Below are 19,977 nucleotides of genomic sequence, written 5' to 3' on the forward strand. Positions count from 1 at the left end.
ACGCATTCTGAATGGCTGACACGATGAACTTTGACTGAATTACGTCTTTCTCAGTGTCGTGTCATCATTTGTCAACGTCATCAATAATCGAGTGACGTCATGCTATGCTGTGATCGCTGCTTGGCGCCAAAACTGCTGTTGGATAGCGTACTTATCCTCGTCGTATTTTTATCGGCTAAAAGCGGATAATTGTGGTAGAAACAGGTCACACGACTCGTGATTGTTGGATATGGAATTTATTCCACACTCGTAAGTTATTTTTTAAAAATTACAAAAGACACTCGCTGAAGCTCGTATTTTTTGTAATTTTTAAAGAATAACTCACTCGTGTGGAATAAATTCCATATCCAACAACCACTCGTTGTGTAACCTCTATTTCTCATTTAGTATGATTTGTTTCGCTGACAGTTTTTATTATATAATTTTGTTGGAAGTTTTGACTATTTTTGGTAATAGGTAATAAAATCAAAAGATATTAATAAATATAAGTGATTGCATAATTAGGCCTATATTCATCTTCATCAGCATGTTGTAAAACTGCCTATCTTACAGTTGATAACTTCAACTTCTAAATGAGTAAAATTCATCATTCACACTTGTATTCTCTCTGCGACAATACCAGATAAAAGGTTCGCACCTTTCTGGTCGAGGAACATCTTACGCTACAGAAACAGCAGTTTCTGATCCTGAGATTGGCTAAGCATCCCCCTATTGCCTGAATGTAACTGTATTGGACATGGTCGTTCAAACCAGTACGGTTTAATGAGGTAGGATAAGCGATTTAGAAATTTATTAAAGGAAGCTTAGAATATGAACTCAGTCTCCCAAAACATACAACTTATCATACAAAATACATGGTATACAAGAGGCACCGCCGTTAAATGAATTAAACTTCTAGTTATATAATGATCGCAAAACATACGATTATCTTTTCGATATCGCATCTCTTAACTTGTGTTCCGTAACATTTAGTATTTATGGTAGCTGTACTGTATTACCTATATATACACGTCCATGTACACGCTTTTATATCATTAAAACTACCTTAATTTGAAACAAATCAAATCAAAATTTCTACCTAATCACTTTCCCTATCATCCCCCCCTGCTGTCTGTATTTCACAATTATAATATTGGTAACTACGGTGTCCGATTTGTAATCCGCGATATGTCATTATTGACAGGGCATGGACAAATTTAACATACAGATTATCTCTAGCACAGTAATGAAGTGTACCAGACAGCTTTGGATACATTAAACAATTTTATAATCTTCGTGATCCACTCTCACCCGCAGAGCAGCGTTAGAAATACACCTATTCCTATGGCTTCCGACTTACGCAACATTTGATGAGAATTCCATTTCGGATTGATTTAGTCAACGCCACTGTTTCAAATTTGCAATTGACTTCTTGATAAAATGTATCGAACGTAATGAAGTATGTTTGACTACAAGACTGACCTGTTAGTGTCTGGTGTCATAATTTATGCTATAAATCAATAACATCGCAATGTTTCTGTCTAACACGTTTTCAATCACCAGATTACCGTTTTCAGATAGCATGTAGTGCACACATTCATTAATACAATTTTACACCGGAAATTAAGTGTTGGTTAAAAATGTTGGAAGATGTTTTTATTAAGTAGTTCTGATATTAACTGTATTCAAGATATATTCGCCAGTTGTCGATGATATTTGTATGTATGTCACAAGTGAAATGCCGTGATATAACGACACAAATTATGTTTGTCACGTTATTGTTGGATTTTTCAAATGATCAATATCAATGTTTTTAAAGATTTCAGTGTTTCATTTCCAATTTTTTTCAGACTAACAAATGACTGCTGAGACTTTTGTTCAAGAAATCATATGAAATATGACACATATAGGAGCTTGCCTGCTATACGTGTTGTATCTAATGTAATTAAAGTGTTCTAAATGCTCTATATTGCGCTTTACACTTGAAGTCAACAAGGTCGTCTATAAGGCGCTTTATACTTGATGTAGTTTAATTATACAAGGTCGTCTTCAAGGCGCTTTATACTTGATATAAATAAAGTCTACATGGTTATTTACAAGGCGCTTTATACTTGATGTAATTAAAGTCTACAAGTTTCATTATACTCAAACAGACAAAGCAACCAACCGCTATGGGATGGCACTAGTCTTCATTGTGATTATTAACATTTATTAGATAATTATATTCCAAACTTGTTGTTAACGGAATCCAATCAAGACAGCACACATATATTGTAATATTTTAGCATTTTTGTTTTCTTTTTTGATAATTTCTGTTAATCTGCAATATGTTTCACACAGTAAATCTGATTTATTCATGATCATCTTAGAACGAATATACGTACTCGGCCTACTATACCGTCTAAAGTCGATATCACTATCTTCTTAAAGTCTTTTGAGTTACAATATTGCAGCTATGATCACCTAACTAGCTACACAATCGTGAATGTCAAGTGCCATTTAAAATAAGTTATTCCATCTTAATATTTTTTTTTTCAAATGTAAATTCAACTTCATCAAACGTAGACACAAACCAGAATTGCTTGATCTTGACTTTCGCGGCTTGTTCGTACATACATTTAAACAAAACAAAAATTAATATCAACCGAATCGATATTTCCGTGTTATGCATATGCGACTTATGAGATACTGGATTTAAGTTAATATGGAGAATTACAAAGACGCGCGCCCGTATGGAGTTTTATTGTGTTATGATGCAATAAGTTAAACAACGGTAAAGGAATAAAAATACAAAGGAACAAGTTTCACTTCAAATTATCAAGGTCAAATTTTCATTTCAAATAAAGCACTCCCTTCTGTTGTCATAATTGAAAAACAATGTTCACCTGTACTGTATACATATGATTATCATGTGAACAGTATTCAAATACAATTATTTTAATGATATTTAGTTGACGTATAATGTTTTGACTTCGCTTTATTGTTTACCCCTAATGTTCGGCATTACGGAATAGAATTTGATAATTATACTTAATGATTTTGGGGTTTTGCCAATTGGATTTTATTTTTTGGAGCCCTTATAATATAGGAAAACAAATGCTGTCTGGGAAATTTGTTAGCATATACCCAAAATATTTATGAGGTTCTGTAGTTTTCTGAGCTATTTATGAGTTATGCTTTTTGTTAGAGGAAATAAACATTTGTCTGGTCCGAATATTGGAGGGAACATTGTTAGGGATAATGTCATATTATGAAAATATCAAAACGACAAACGCAGTTTCGTTATTTCAGCGTATGATCTTATCATTTAAAGTGTAACCACATTAGATCATAAGCGAATCGTATTGGAATATATGTCATTATACGTTATTCAGAAATTAATTTTACTTCTAAGTTCCCAATTTGTTTTTATTTTCAATCCATTAATTTACATTACTTTATTATGGTAGTAAATTAATCACTAAACCATGATCTCAATTTGGTATTATTTATCTCAAATCTAAAGTTAGTAAATAGCTTTACATCTCTGAATTGATTTAAAACGCCTTTATCCAGCCGTCTTATATCTGTAACAATAGCCGAAAACTTTGATAACTTCAACAGTGCACACATCAACAATGATCTGATAAATACGTAGTGGCAAGTACAAGAGGGAGAGAACGTCTGTAAAGTGGAAACTGACAATAAACATCGGCAGAGAAGGGAATTCCGTGTTCATCAGATACGTAGCACAATCTGGGAACATCACTGACATCGGATACAAGTGCCGAGGCTAAGCAATTAGACGGTACTCCTGTTTAAATGACGTGTAATAAGGGGTTTAAGATGCGATGGCGGGGATGACTTAAATGATAGATGCTACAGCTGTCGGATATACAGAGGCCAGTAACAGACTGTCATATGTGTAATTACCTATATAGTCTATAGTTTTATACCATAGGTTTCTTAAAAAGAGTTATCATAAGGATGAACGTTAGTTGTTTTTGTGATTTCATCTGAGAAGAAAAGCAAACATTTTGGGATTAGCCCAGGATGACAAGATAAAGGGTTTTGAAACATTGAAACTAAGAAGTAAAGAAAATATAATAAAAATTGTAGCTTTACTAGTAACTATTTGATATGAATATAAATTGCCGAATTTGGTTATGAACACAACAAATTAATTGATTGTTAATACGTTTCTGTATGAACTATTACATTTATAGCACCTGCTATAAAACAAACAAGTTTTAGGTACATATACGAGATACGATATACCCTAAATAATGATACCTTATAGATGTTCCACCGCAGACAAATGGTATATTTTCTCTACCATTTTAGCAAACGAATAGTATTTTTCTTAAGTCACAAAAGTTACTTACTTTGTACCGTTACCAATATTGCAAAATTCGAGCTTCTAATTTTACTATTTTAGATAAAAATATTAAAAACAATTTCTTGCATCCCGAAAAAATACCGCGGTACTATGTTCTATATGGAATAAAACACTGATTGCGCATACACCAAAAGGAAAAGAAACTATTTTTTATGTTTTGTGTGTAAATTAGACACATATAAACACGATTAAACACCAATTATTGTCAAAATCGTTTATGCTCTGTCGACGGAGGAGCATCTTTAACCCTATAGTTGAATACTCGATATATGGTCGGCTTTTTGGGACAAAGTAATGAATACTTTCTGATCAATACAATTTTTACAATTTTTTGGCAGGTAAGAATCAAGTAATATATTTTTAATGACCAATAAAAGGAAAAACTGTTTTTAAATATTAAACAGAAATATTAAAACACAACTGCATCGATTATGACGTAAAAGTGTGTATGAATATTCATGAGAATAAATCAACTGTGATCATCCAAGAGTTAGGAATTTATCATAGGCGTGATATGATGCCTACTTAACAATACAAAATAACTCACTTCACAGTAGCTTACTCAGCGAAATCATTATCAAGCACTCGCCAATATGTCATATTACCATATGAAATAGCCATAAGAACATACACGTGATTTCATGTTTGATTACTGAGTTAAACGTTATGTAAACAAAATCACTTTAGCACAATCAGTATCAAGGTTTTAATTTCAAATGAAATTTAAAAGTTAAATGCTGCATGCAGTCTACTAAATAAAAACAACATTTAACTTAATATTCTATAATTCAATAAGTGTTCTAAAACCTACCGTATATATATTTTCCAATCAGGCTTTTAAAAACGTTCAAGACTTTCCGCAGATGTACGACAAAAGAGGCATCAAGTGTCCAGTCAAGTGCTAGTTCGTGAAAGGAGTGAAACATCGATTTGTACATAGATCAGTTCCAAATGATCATTCAAGAGGTTTGTCGTTCTAAGTCAAGGAAAACCTACAACATCAGTAAAATGAGTAAGTTCTTTCATCGACCAACAGAACTCTACACATCATTTCACAGCCGTTAGAGTCGTCGCGTGGTGATTATAGTTACTTTGTTTCAAGCGGCTTTGCACACAAAATCCCTCCAGGGAGAATACTGGGTTTGAAGTTAGGTACTGTTGAAAGTCAAACAGGTAATTAACAAATCTAAAAAGGAATATGCCGACCTTGAATACCGTCGACACGTATTCTATCGTTTTTCACTGCTTGTGAAACATTGAATACATTAAAACACACGCGCAAACTAATTAACGCCACCCATCAAGCAACGTTTATAAATTGACTTTAAAAAGTGTGTTGTCTTTCTTTATTGTACTTTCCCCAATATTTTATGCGTAAGCTGTCTCTGATAAAACGTTTCCTTTTCCCATCAATGCTTCATTAAAGGCTCTTTCTTCGTTACAAACCGAATAATCAACGGTGCCAAGTCAACCATGAAACTCTTTAGAAAACTGGAGTAAATAGACAAGCAAGCACCTGATAATTTAGTTAATATTTTGTTCCCAAACAAAAGTTGATGATCGACGCAATATTGGCCGCCTCGTGTATTAGCTTCCGATCATTGTCTGTTTACAACAAAACACATTTCTGATCATTAGAACGGTGCCCGCTCCTGTAGCTGTGTGATATGATGAGAGGTAGCGAGTGTTCGCTGAAGATGTAATATAGCTGTGACTGATGGCAGATCAATAGTAACGGGAACCAATCGCTATCTGGTATAATATGAGTGACTTGAAAGATGAAATTGACACCAACAACTGTACGTACGGGTTTTTATTGATAAATGTTGTTTTCAAAAATTTTCCTGTGGTAAACCGTGTATTGTATTTTGCCTTCAAGAATGATAATACATATGTTACTGCCAATTTGATATGCAAACGTAAGAAATGAAGGTACAGCGATGAATTACCTAAGCATGCTGCAAATTCCTTTAACACGATACCATTGCTTATCCAACCCCTGGTCTTGAAGGATACGACATGGTTAGTGAAACGAGGAGCCCTCTGTCCATATTTGCAAAAATAAAATAAACGAGGATAATTCGTTAACTAACGCAACAATTTTATACATCCATTATATTTCATCATCCCTATAAAACTTTATAACAAATATTTCTCATTTTCCTACCTTCTCCTATAGTACTCTATCAGGTACAAATGGTTCCCTAGCGATAGCATGATTATCTACATTCCGATCATGGTGCTGAAGTATAATAGCCACAGATAAAACATACTTCAAAACAAACCACTTACATTTTCCTCAACCTCTTATTCTCTGAATTAAACTTAAGTAGCAATTCATAGCCTTGATATAACAATACACTACCTATAAACAGAATGTAAGTATTTTCGTAGTCTGATGCTTTGTCATTACCGTCGTTAATTTCATTCTAACCAGTGAGAATGATGTTATAATGGGTCCACGTTCTATATGGCGGTAAGGATTTGTAAGGATAGAACAATTTATGTCTTTGTTTGCCATGCTGTAGTGTCCCTTTTCGCTGTAATTAACTCGGTGCGCTGTCACCACACCCTCATTTACCTCAGTGTGCGTAGGTTAATATAATTATAAGATGATACAGACGTCTCCTGGACAAGTTCCATATTAGTGCTATGAAAGGTCACATTTCAAAAACATAAATATAAAGAAAACCGAAGGCGTACACTATTTGCTGAGACAAACATTTCATAACCATTATCGATATTTATTTTGTTTATTTCTAAAAAGCAATTTTAGTCATGAAGCTTGTTTTCTTGTTATTGACCCGATGAATGTGTCTACGCTACGCCATACATTTCACATCAATCACTTGTAATCTATCATTCGGTATAATTCCTTTAGGTTATTTAACTTTAGTTGATACAAGTATCAACATTATCATAAGCTGAACTATTGTAACTATGCGAGAAGTAAACACACCAAATATATTTGTCACACATCCGACAGAATTCGCACCAAGTAACTGGCGAGAGCTGTGTTTTACAGTGCACCTCAACACTTAATGGGATATAGTGGAATGTGGTAGCGCTCGTCCTCGTTTTGAAATTAATAAATTCATTCACTTCAGCTAAGATGTATTTCTTTATATCGTCGAAATGCAGATGACCAGGTTATGCTACGTTAAATAATACATATAATTTATTTTCCCCTACAATTTGCTTACTCTGTGCCAGTTTGAAAGTTGATGATGCAGTGAAAGTTAAACGTAACGATTCAAGCGTATCCTCAATGTGATGATCAAATTAAAAAACGCATATGTTCGTGCAGCTAAATCTACACACCACGTACATGGAATTAATTGTAATCAACTATTATTAGGTATATTGTCAGTTACTGACCCTATACCTAATAAGTATGCTTTTCTAAGTATAACGTCCTATTAACAGCCAGGGTCATGTACGTTTCCTGCCAGGTTTGTAAGTGGAGAAAAGTACCCAAGAGAAAAAAAACACCGACCAGCAGTCAGTCATCGCAATTGCCCCACTTGGGATTCAAACTCGCGACTCAGAGATGGAGAGCTTGTTTACATATGTCGAGACATCTAAACCACTCGGCCATCGCGGCAGTGTTGATCGCTATCTTTCAATCTGAATCATTCATGTTTATCGCAATTTGTATCTCTTAGTAACAAACACGTGCACCGTGTTGTATTAATTGGTAACTCCACAGAAAAACATAGTTTATGTTTGCCCATGTTGTAAATATGTATAGAGTATGTAAGGTGATTTACATTTTTGTGTCTATGAGCTGATGTGTGACATGACATCGTTTATTATGTGGTTTCTGTCTTATCCAATTACTGCAAGTTTTATTAATTGTTATAAAAAAACCAAAATATTTCATTAAAAACCGGCGTCCCATTTCTTTATTAAATATTGTTTATAAAATTGCCTTTGGAACAATAGCAAACAGATTTAAAAATATTTTGGATAAAATTATAAATTCAGATCAGACCGGTTTTATTTCTGGTAGATATTTAGGGAAAACACTAGATTAGTTTATGACATCATGCAAACACAGAGGAATTCGATCTCCCTGGAATATTGTTAATTCTTGATTTTGAAAAAGCTTTTGACTCAGTGTCCTGGAAATTTACTGATGAAACTCTTAAATATTTTAATTTTGGAAACAGTATTAGGAATTGGATAAAAGTTTTACATTGTAATACTAGCTCTGCAATTAATCAGGGAGGTAGTTTGTCTTCTTTTTTAATATTATGCGCGGTTGTTGCCAAGGCGATCCAATTGCCCCTTATATAAATATGTATTTATTATCTGTGCAGAAGTTTTAGCCATTCGTATTAGAAATAACAGAAATATTGTTGGTATAAATGTAGAAAATTGTAATATTTTATATTCCCAATATGCTGATGATACATCCTTAATACTTGATGGTACTGAAAATTCATTAAGGGCTGCAGTTATGGAATTAAATAATTATGCAAAAAATTCAGGACTTAAAATAAATACAGGAAAATATAAGGTTATTTGGATTGGTAGTAAAAAGTATAGCAGTGACACACTAATGCCAGGCTTTAACTTGCAATAGGGGGTTTCTAAATTTACACTTCTAGGTATTGAATTTCATGTCGATCTTCACAAAATACCAAAATTGAACTATGATAAAAAATTGATTAAACTCAAAAATCTATTGCAGGCATGAAACAGAAGGAATGTTTCACCAACTGGTAGAATTTGTATTATAAAATCTCTTTTGATCTCTCTATTAAATCATCTTTTTATCTCGCTTCCAAATCCGGATGAAGGTTTTGTAAAAGAGCTCAATAGTATTCTTTTTAATCATCTATGGAATAGTGGTTCAGATAAAGTTAAGAGAGATGTAATTATACAAAATTATATGGATGGAGGCTTAAACATGATCAATCTCACAGCATAGATTCATTAAAATTTGGGTGGATAAGGAGAATATTTAGATCTAATGGTAAATGGCGTATGATTCTAAATTCTTAAGTTAATTTTCATCCTTTGGCGAATTGTGGAAGTAAATACCTTTGTAAGATTTTGACAAATTGTAGAAATGCTTTCTGGAAAGATGTTTTTACAGCATGGTACAAATTAAGATCAAAGGAGAACCAGTTAAAAGCAGAAGAATACTCTGTATTCAAAATTCCAATTAGGTAAAACAAAAACAATATTATTGGAAATAAAACTGTTTTTTTACATATCTTGGTTAAGAAAGGGAATCATAACCATACAAGACTTGCTAAAAATGTTTCTCCATATTCTTTCTTTGCATATGATGAATGCTGTAATATTTATGGTGCAATAAGTAATTATCTTCATTATCATGGACTTATTACTAGCATTAAAAAGTATCTGAAAAATGTAAATGTACCAAATGAAAAATTATTTTACCCAATTATTCCTTTTAGCCTTGAATTAATATTGAAAAATAACCGTGGAGTCCAAGATTTTTACAGAGTTCTAATTAAAAATGATACGGCTATAACTGGCCAGCATAAATGGAGAACCTCTTTTGACTATGCTCAAGAAATGTGGAAACAAATATACAATATACCCTTCATGTCTACTAATAATACTAAACTTCAATGGCTTCAGTTAAGAATTTCCCATCATATTCTAACAACTAATACATATCTTTGTAAAATTGGACTTTCAAATAATCCTCACTAAATGTTATGTGCATTAGGAAGGGAGACAATCACACATCTTTTTGGGGAATGCTTTGAAGTTCAGAACTTTTTAGCAAATTGTGAAAACCTTTTGGATGTTCTTTTTATTCCTTTTGCTATTAATAAATAAACTATGCTTCTTGGGAAACTAGATCAAAATTGTAAATACATTTGGATTGATAATGAAATTGTTCTTAATATTAAACATTATATTCACAAAACTAGATGCTTACATGTTTCATTAAATGTGACAACTTTTTTAAACTCTATTAAAGATTATTACTATGTTCAAAAGTATATAGCTTTTGGTAAAGGAGAAAAAGAAATTAATAGATTCAATAAAGATTAGCAAAAATGGTTAAAACTAGTGGAACTTGCAAACCCCTGACAGTTTGTCCATATTTTAAATTGAAATAGCTATTTATAAATGTTTTCCGTGTGTCATGCGTGCACTAAGTATACATTTGTACAGATCTGTGAACTGATTTCAATTTTCTGTTCTTTTTTCCCTTTTCTATCTCTCCCCTTATTTTAATTGTTTATTAGTTTATATACCATCCCTCTTCATACCCTTATCCCCCTTTACCTCCTCCCGCCTCCCCATCTGGTTTTTTTCTTAGCCTCTGCCCCCTTTTCATAAATAATAATAAACAACAATGTAAGTTCTAGTGTATGAGAGGAAAATGCTAGAATGGAAGGAAATTGGAATAATGTGCATGTATATGTGGCAAATGTAGTCTTTGTTTAAAACATTGTTTGGAAAATAAAAAAAAATAAAAATTGTTATAATATTTTTGAGGTATTACTTTCATCAGTTTCCTCTTGGTCTTTATGGCACCAGCCTTACCAGACGCTTTAATTGTCTCTACCAATAATGAGGCCCTTATGATGACTATTCCTGATATTTGGTTAACAATGCAGACTTCTTTCTGCAATTACCTTAACTATGTTTTTTTTATTTTCTATTAAGTAGTGTAATTGGTCTCTAGCCAGCGATGTAACCCCTCTCTCCCGTGTATACCATGTCTAATGATGCTTGCATACTGTGATAATATCGCTGTATTGCTTAATCTGTCTTTGATTACTAAACTATAATATTTGTAGTTTTCATGTAATACCAAAAGGATTATGTGAAAGTCTTTTCGGAGGGTCGACGACTTTACAAATCTTTCGGGGTTTTTTGCGGTTGAACTGTTCTAACTATTATTCTTTGTGCAGGTCAGTTAATGTCATTATTTTCTTTCTGCCATACTATAAAAAGGAGCAAGGAGTCTTTAACCACACTTAATCCATTCTAGCATTCACCCTTGTCCCTCTAAGACTTAGCTTGTAATCAAAGGTATTTTTAGTAGTTGTTGGTTAATATGTCCTGACATTCTACCTCATGCCCACAATTTCATTTAACAAAACTAATATAACAAAATTAAATTGGATCCTGTTTAGTTGCAATTCGTATTTTCATCAAATGAGTGTATTTTCGTTTTACTGCTCATAATACCAAATTAGATTTTGTTTTTGGTTGTATTTTATTGTTATCTTCTCATCAGTTATTGATCATTATCTTCTAGTTTTGTTCCTATATTAGAAAAAAACATGAACATTTCCAGCTTTCTTTATGTATAACACTATTGATAATAGTCGTCTCGGAAATACCAGGCAATTCAATTTCTTTGATTAGTACATAGACAAAAATAAAAATATCTAATAACTAGGTATTAGCCTGCACCGTACAACTACGATCGGTAAGTACATTAATTGGTTTATTATTCTCAGTCAGGAGTCTCCCTTGTGTGTAATGTGGTGTGGTGTGTGGATGTTTGTACGAGCCTCCCTTGTGTGTAATGTGATGTGGTGTGTGGGTGTTTGTACGAGCCTCCCTTGTGTGTAATGTGTTGTGGTGTGTGGGTGTTTGTACGAGCCTCCCTTGTGTGTAATGTGTTGTGGTGTGTGGGTGTTTGTACGAGCCTCCCTTGTGTGTAATGTGTTGTGGAGTGTGGGTGTTTGTACGAGCCTCCCTTGTGTGTAATGTGTTGTGGTGTGTGGGTGTTTGTACGAGGCTCCCTTGTGTGTAATGTGGTGAGGTGTGTGGGTGTTTATACGAGTCTCCCTTGTGTGTAATGTGGTGAGGTGTGTGGGTGTTTATACGAGTCTCCCTTGTGTGTAATCTGGTGAGGTGTGTGGATGTTTGTACGAGCCTCCCTTGTGTGTAATGTGTTGTGGTGTGTGGATGTTTGTACGAGCCTCCCTTGTGTGTAATGTGTTGTGATGTGTGGGTGTTTGTACGAGGCTCCCTTGTGTGTAATGTGGTGAGGTGTGTGGGTGTTTATACGAGTCTCCCTTGTGTGTAATGTGGTGAGGTGTGTGGGTGTTTATACGAGTCTCCCTTGTGTGTAATCTGGTGAGGTGTGTGGATGTTTGTACGAGCCTCCCTTGTGTGTAATGTGTTGTGGTGTGTTGGTGTTTGTACGAGGCTCCCTTGTGTGTAATGTGTTGTGGTGTGTGGATGTTTGTACGAGTCTCCCTTGTGTGTAATGTGTTGTGGTGTGTGGGTGTTTGTACGAGTCTCCCTTGTGTGTAATGTGTTGTGGTGTGTGGGTGTTTATACGAGTCTCCCTTGTGTGTAATGTGGTGAGGTGTGTGGGTGTTTGTACGAGGCTCCCTTGTGTGTAATGTGTTGTGGTATGTGGGTGTTTGTACGAGCCTCCCTTGTGTGTAATGTGTTGTTGTGTGTGGATGTTTGTACGAGTCTCCCTTGTATGTAATGTGGTGTGGTGTGTGGATGTTTGTACGAGCCTCCCTTGTGTGTAATGTGTTGTGGTGTGTGGGTGTTTGTACGAGGCTCCCTTGTGTGTAATGTGTTGTGGAGTGTGGATGTTTGTACGAGCCTCCCTTGTGTGTAATGTGGTGTGGTGTGTGGATGTTTGTACGAGTCTCCCTTGTGTGTAATGTGGTGTGGTGTATGGATGTTTGTACGAGCCTCCCTTGTGTATAATGTGTTGTGGTGTGTGGATGTTTGTACGAGCCTCCTTTGTGTGTAATGTGGTGAGTTTGGCTGTTTGTACGAGGCTCCCTTGTGTGTAATGTGTTGTTGTGTGTGGGTGTTTGTACTAGTCTCCCTTGTGTGTAATGTGTTGTGGTGTGTGGATGTTTGTACGTTCTAGGAGGCTGAAGTATATGTGTTTGTGTCTCCGTGTAATAGTGGAATTCTTGCCCTTTTCAATTGAGCATTTTGTTTGTTTGTTTGAATAATTAACGTCCTGTTAACAGCTATGGTCATGTAAGGATGGTCTCCCATATATGCGTTGGGTTGCGTGTATGTTGTGCGAGGTGCGTGTTTTTGGAGACTATGGTATATTCCTGTTGTGTCTTCAATGGAGCATGCCACCGAGGACAACGAACAAGCCCATCATACCCGGTCACATTGCACGGACAACAGGCGAACTAGTCGTCCTTCTCAAATACTGCTGAGAGCAGGAGTAAAACTTCGACATGTAAATACTATGGTGTGTCTCGGTCAGGGGACAGAACACACGGTCCTCCTCAAAGGGGCTAGCTTCAAAGGAAGGCCAGGAAAGGGATGTTATCAAAGGAGACATTTGGAAAATGAGAAATTGTAAGATACTAAATGTAGACGTTCTTAATTAAGTGGCATCAGATACAATTCTCACGGCCTTCCTGCGTGGCTGCAGTAGTGTAAACGTAGTGTGATCCTTACATAGGTTTGTAAGATTAATTAACGTCCTTTTAACAACCAGTCATATAAGGACGGCGTCCCATGTATGTGGTGTGTAGCGTGAAAGTGCCGAAAATTACGGTGTTCAGTAAGTGTTTTGGTATGTGGTATGTTTGTTTTTACGTCGTCTTACATAGTGGAAATGTTGGACTTTTAATTATTGTTTATATGTTATAACACTGAAGGATGCCGCCGAACAGAAGAAGCAAAATACCTCACCCGGTCACACAATATTGACAACGGGCGAACCAGTCCTCCTACTCCGTGTATGCTGAACAGGAGCAGAAACTACCACTTCTAAAGACTCTGTTGTGTCTCGGCCATCATTCATTTGAGCAGACGAAATAATTTTCTTCTATGAGAAATGTTTGCCGCCAGGCAATTTTTTGTTGTATATTTATAAGAATGGTTATTAATTTTGCAGTTGTGTAACTGTTCAGTAAGTCAGTAAGTTGGTGACAATTGTCTGAGGATGTGTAACTGTTCAGTAAGTCAGTAAGTTGGTGACAATTGTCTGAGGATGTGTAACTGTTCAGTACGTTGGTGACAATTGTCTGAAGATGTGTAACTGTTCAGTAAGTTGGTGACAATTGTCTGAGGATGTGTAACTGTTCAGTAAGTTGGTGACAATTGTCCGAGGATGTGTAACTGTTCAGTAAGTTGGTGACAATTGTCTGAGGATGTGTAACTGTTCAGTAAGTTGGTGACAATTGTCTGAGGATGTGTAACTGTTCAGTAAGTTGGTGACAATTGTCCGAGGATGTGTAACTGTTCAGTAAGTCAGTAAGTTGGTGACAATTGTCTGAGGATGTGTAACTGTTCAGTACGTTGGTGACAATTGTCTGAGGATGTGTAACTGTTCAGTAAGTTGGTGACAATTGTCTGAGGATGTGTAACTGTTCAGTAAGTTGGTGACAATTGTCTGGATGTGACAAGTTGGTGACAATTGTCTGAGGATGTGTAACTGTTCAGTAAGTTGGTGACAATTGTCTGAGGATGTGTAACTGTTCAGTAAGTTGGTGACAATTGTCTGAGGATGTGTAACTGTTCAGTAAGTTGGTGACAATTGTCTGAGGATGTGTAACTGTTCAGTAAGTTGGTGACAATTGTCTGAGGATGTGTAACTGTTCAGTAAGTTGGTGACAATTGTCTGAGGATGTGTAACTGTTCAGTACGTTGGTGACAATTGTCTGAGGATGTGTAACTGTTCAGTAAGTTGGTGACAATTGTCTGAGGATGTGTAACTGTTCAGTAAGTTGGTGACAATTGTCTGAGGATGTGTAACTGTTCAGTACGTTGGTGACAATTGTCTGAGGATGTGTAACTGTTCAGTAAGTTGGTGACAATTGTCTGAGGATGTGTAACTGTTCAGTAAGTTGGTGACAATTGTCTGAGGATGTGTAACTGTTCAGTAAGTTGGTGACAATTGTCTGAGGATGTGTAACTGTTCAGTAAGTTGGTGACAATTGTCTGAGGATGTGTAACTGTTCAGTAAGTTGGTGACAATTGTTGAGGATGTGTAACTGTTCAGTAAGTTGGTGACAATTGTCCTGAGGATGTGTAACTGTTCAGTAAGTTGGTGACAATTGTCTGAGGATGTGTAACTGTTCAGTAAGTTGGTGACAATTGTCCGAGGATGTGTAACTGTTCAGTAAGTCAGTAAGTTGGTGACAATTGTCTGAGGATGTGTAACTGTTCAGTACGTTGGTGACAATTGTCTGAGGATGTGTAACTGTTCAGTAAGTTGGTGACAATTGTCTGAGGATATGTAACTGTTCAGTACGTTGGTGACAATTGTCTGAGGATGTGTAACTGTTCAGTAAGTCAGTAAGTTGGTGACAATTGTCTGAGGATGTGTAACTGTTCAGTAAGTTGGTGACAATTGTCTGAGGATGTGTAACTGTTCAGTAAGTTGGTGACAATTGTCTGAGGATGTGTAACTGTTCAGTACGTTGGTGACAATTGTCTGAGGATGTGTAACTGTTCAGTAAGTTGGTGACAATTGTCCGAGGATGTGTAACTGTTCAGTAAGTCAGTAAGTTGGTGACAATTGTCTGAGGATGTGTAACTGTTCAGTACGTTGGTGACAATTGTCTGAGGATGTGTAACTGTTCAGTAAGTTGGTGACAATTGTCTGAGGATGTTTGTTGTCATTTTGTTCCACATAATGAACAACCTCAGTCAGCATTAAATATGCTCCACCGCCGAAATTACCTAAAAATATATACCACATAGACAATACGTGATACTTAATGGTGTACGTACATGTCTAATAAACACAAAAAGACACAAAACAAAATTTGTTCTGCTTTTAATGTGCGATCACTATATCATTACATGGCAGTACGTTATGGGTTTTGTTCCGAAAAACTAATGTATTTCAAATACTTTTAACCTGAAGTGAAATAACAACATTTTCAATGATAGCTTTAGTAAGTAACTTAAAGTTATTGAAGGGAAATACTATTTCGTCTGTTCTTGCTTTGTTTGTTATTAAATTCAGAAATGGTAGAAATGAAGAAATTATGTCAGGTGGGGGCAGACGCATATCACGAAACTGAATGCATAAACCTCCGATCTATGTAAGGGCAATTAAAGGGTTTTAAATCGACTATTTTCTTTTCTGAAGGGACCGTATTTAAAAGTATTTTAGTGATTAGAACGTTATCCGATCTACTATACCTAGTACTTATGACCGCTCCATGGTTTTGTATATGATGGTGTAGACGTTCAAAGTACCAAAATAATGATTACAGTAACTGATAATCTAACTTATTTAAGTAAACCTACTGCTGTCAAAGGAGTGTAAATTTTTTGTCACGTTCGAAAGCGTGATCCCATTGGAAAACCAGTTTCCGGTCGTGATCTTTTGTCCCGACTCGTCCTATACGTCTTACTGTGGCTTGTGGATGTCTGATTGATCTGCGATATTGATGAAGCTTGATCTGTTACTTTTTAAGACGTAGATGTTATAGACGCCATACGAACGGCAGGTGTTGATGTAACTCTCTCTTCTACCATGCGGTTGTAGATATTTTAGATGAAAGGTTAAATCTAGAGCCTGCAATATGATAGCGATACGATATCTGTAGTCATTAAACCAGCGAAAGTTTCCGCCATGGAAATGTTGACGTCTCAAGTCTAGACTCAATGGTAATGATCAAAGATTGTGCGTATGATTGTAAGACCGTGACAGGAAATGCCATTTGACTTCAAAGGAAACGCTATCACAATACATTGATGAGAATAATAATAAAAGTTTGGGATGGAAGCAAATTTATACAGTTTAATGTGACATATAAACGTTTTGATTAGAATATGATACCTTCATGAATTCATGACGCAGCAAACACTGTCTTTGCTCGATGTTATTATTTTAGTGTATGTAATATTAAATGAAAATCAATGCAAAAAGAAAATGTATCAACATGAGCTCGATCGATAATACTAATAGCCACATCTAGGAGCAAGGCCTAAAGAAAAGTATATTAATGCACTCTTTAAGTGAATAGATCGTATATAATAATTAAGCCCACGGCGTTTTTTCGAAATACTGATAACATGGATGATCTCCCCTGTGATGCACGTGTCGCATGTGACGTGCATTGTTGGAGGTATGGTTATTTTGTTGTGTCTCCGGTAATTGTTGAATTATTGCCCATCTCATAATGCTATATCACTGAAACTTACGCCTAAAGTGCACAACACATCCAATCAGATCACATGATACCTATGACGAGTAAACCAGTTCTCCATCTGTATTTCCATCAAGCAAATGTAGAATCAACTCTTGTTTTATAAATTATGACATGCATCAGTGTGGAGGGAAGTCTTGGAATGACCACCCAGTGGGAACAATTAAAGAACAGTAATTCAGGCTAGTAATATGTAAATAAATGATTACAATCCATTGCATACAGACATTATATCTCTTTATACAAAGAACAATTAGTTCGATGTAGTAAGTTAACAACTACATAGACTCAAGAAAAAACAAGTGACTAGGCTCCAGGTTATATACGATGTTATTACAGAAACAGAACTTCAAAGACACAAAGACGATATTTATTCGAAGGCCTTGATACGTCATGCATTGTTCTGTCAAATTATCACCCCTACTTCTACGGAAATTTAAAAATAATGTCTAATTAAGCCTGAACTTTAGTCTCTGCATCATTACCAGTGACGAATGCCTTTAATTTTACAGCACAAATTGATTTTCCAATAATTGATATTGCCAATTTAATTAATATCAAACAAACATTTCCAAAAATACTGCTCATTTTTCATATCGAAAATTGCTCTTACAGACAGTTATAACTCAATGTTTATGCATGCAATCTTTATTATTTTGATTAAAAAAAACCCGATTTTTATTATTCAAAGAATTTTAACACCAATTGCAGTATCAACATCACGAACAAGTGAATGGTGAAAAGTGTCATTTTACGTGACCTTTCCAAAATATCATCTACTGATTAACAATAACGGTAAATTATAAAAATGTTGCAAACTGAAATAGTTCCAAAAATATTGCCACTTACCAATAAAACAATAACTATTCGAAACGTCTGAATAAGCATCTTTCCGAAATTCAGATCTATTTAAAAAAAAAAAAATACCAAGTGGCCTCCCGATGCACGTTAACGGCTTTTGGTCATACCAGTGTAAAAAATAATATTTCCTGAATAAAACAAACGCCAACAAATGAGGGGTTGTCAAGGGAAACGTTATGAAAAACAAACTCATACGATCCTGCCATAGGGACAGTAGGTACAATTCCAACGCCCTACCTGTAGATAGCAAAAAAGTATTTTCAGTTAATATGGTATAACATGGCGCTGTAAGTGATGACAGGAGGCGAAATATTTTTTATCGCCTGTTTCAATATTTACACTTGGAATGTAGAATAAACAATTTAAATAAAAAACATTCAAACCTTTCAGTGGTTTAATTTGTATTAGGTATTATTTTTTTAATTCAAATAGTTACCGGGTTTGTTAGGAACAAATGAGGCTTCATCTAGGATTTCTTGTGTGTTATATTACAAAAATAAAGCAAACTCACATATTCTGACATTACATGCCGGGTTGTGGAAAAGGATGTCCCTTTATGTTGTCTCATTTACAAATTTTATATTTTCCTCGCTTTTATTTAAACATCATCATTTAAAACCATGTTTATTCTATTTCTATGCTCATTCTTATTCCAGAGATGTAGCTATTCTTTTAAATAACAACTTTGAATATAAGATATTCCAGACTAAAAGAGATGATCATGGTAACTATTTGGCATTGTATATTGAAATTGAATATAAGACTTTATAATATTATTACTTGTATTGGTAATAATAACTACATAACTTGGGGAACATGAGTTTTGATATTACTCTAGATTGCTACAATTATAGAAATATAAATAATCTCAAAGCCAGAGAAAATATTTTAGAATTGAACACAAAATACGGGCTCATTGACACATATAGAGAACTTAATCCTGACATCAAATATAGAACCGGGTATAGATCAGACCATTCACACACAGTAATAGAACTTTTTTCTGGGTAATCAAGAGCTAAACGGATAGGGAATGGGTAAAAACCGAATAACCACTTTTGTGGATTAGAATCAAGAAACTTTAACAGTAAAAGTATTGTATAAGTAAAGAAAATGGTATTAAAATAACTTGTTAAAAAGAAATACAGGACGAAACAGAAAGTTTTATTGAATTTTATGTTCAGGCTTAAAAATCCTAGCAAAACTATTTTAAAACAGTATCACGATATACCAAAACTGACAGCTGGGACAGAACCCAGAGCCTTATTCGCAGTGGCGAACGCTCAACTCAAGGCCAAAAAGTGAGGCGGTTCCATTAGGGAAGCATTAGGAAAGATAAAGATGAATTTAGTCGCCTCTTACGATCATGCAACAGGGGCAGCAGGTACAATTCTAACGACCTAGAACGTGGGAAATAATTAACAGTTAAACGAAAAGAAACTGCCAATATTTTGCTCCAAAAGCGACAAATGTTGGTATCAGCTCAAACATATCAACATTTGATCGTCTGATTAAGGAACGTCCTATTAACAGCCAGGTCATATAGGGATATAATGTATGCGATGTGTTGCGTGTATGGAATGCAGATACATGTTTTGGGAGACTGCGGTATATGAATATGAATATATATGGATATGA

The 19,977-nt window shown here is 35.1% G+C and overlaps 1 protein-coding gene across 1 annotated transcript in view; it reads right to left on the reverse strand.

Annotated features, from left to right (window-relative positions):
• Positions 1-6,004, reverse strand: part of LOC138322823 (allatostatin-A receptor-like) — an 81,280-nt gene extending 75,276 nt beyond the window's left edge. The window contains exon 1 of the mRNA XM_069266949.1: positions 5,169-6,004. The gene's annotated coding sequence lies outside the window, so the exon portion shown is untranslated. The remainder of the gene's footprint in view (positions 1-5,168) is intronic.
• Positions 6,005-19,977: the final 13,973 nt, after the last annotated feature.

Source organism: Argopecten irradians, chromosome 5 (assembly GCF_041381155.1).
Source record: "Argopecten irradians isolate NY chromosome 5, Ai_NY, whole genome shotgun sequence".
NCBI lineage: Eukaryota > Metazoa > Mollusca > Bivalvia > Pectinida > Pectinidae > Argopecten > Argopecten irradians.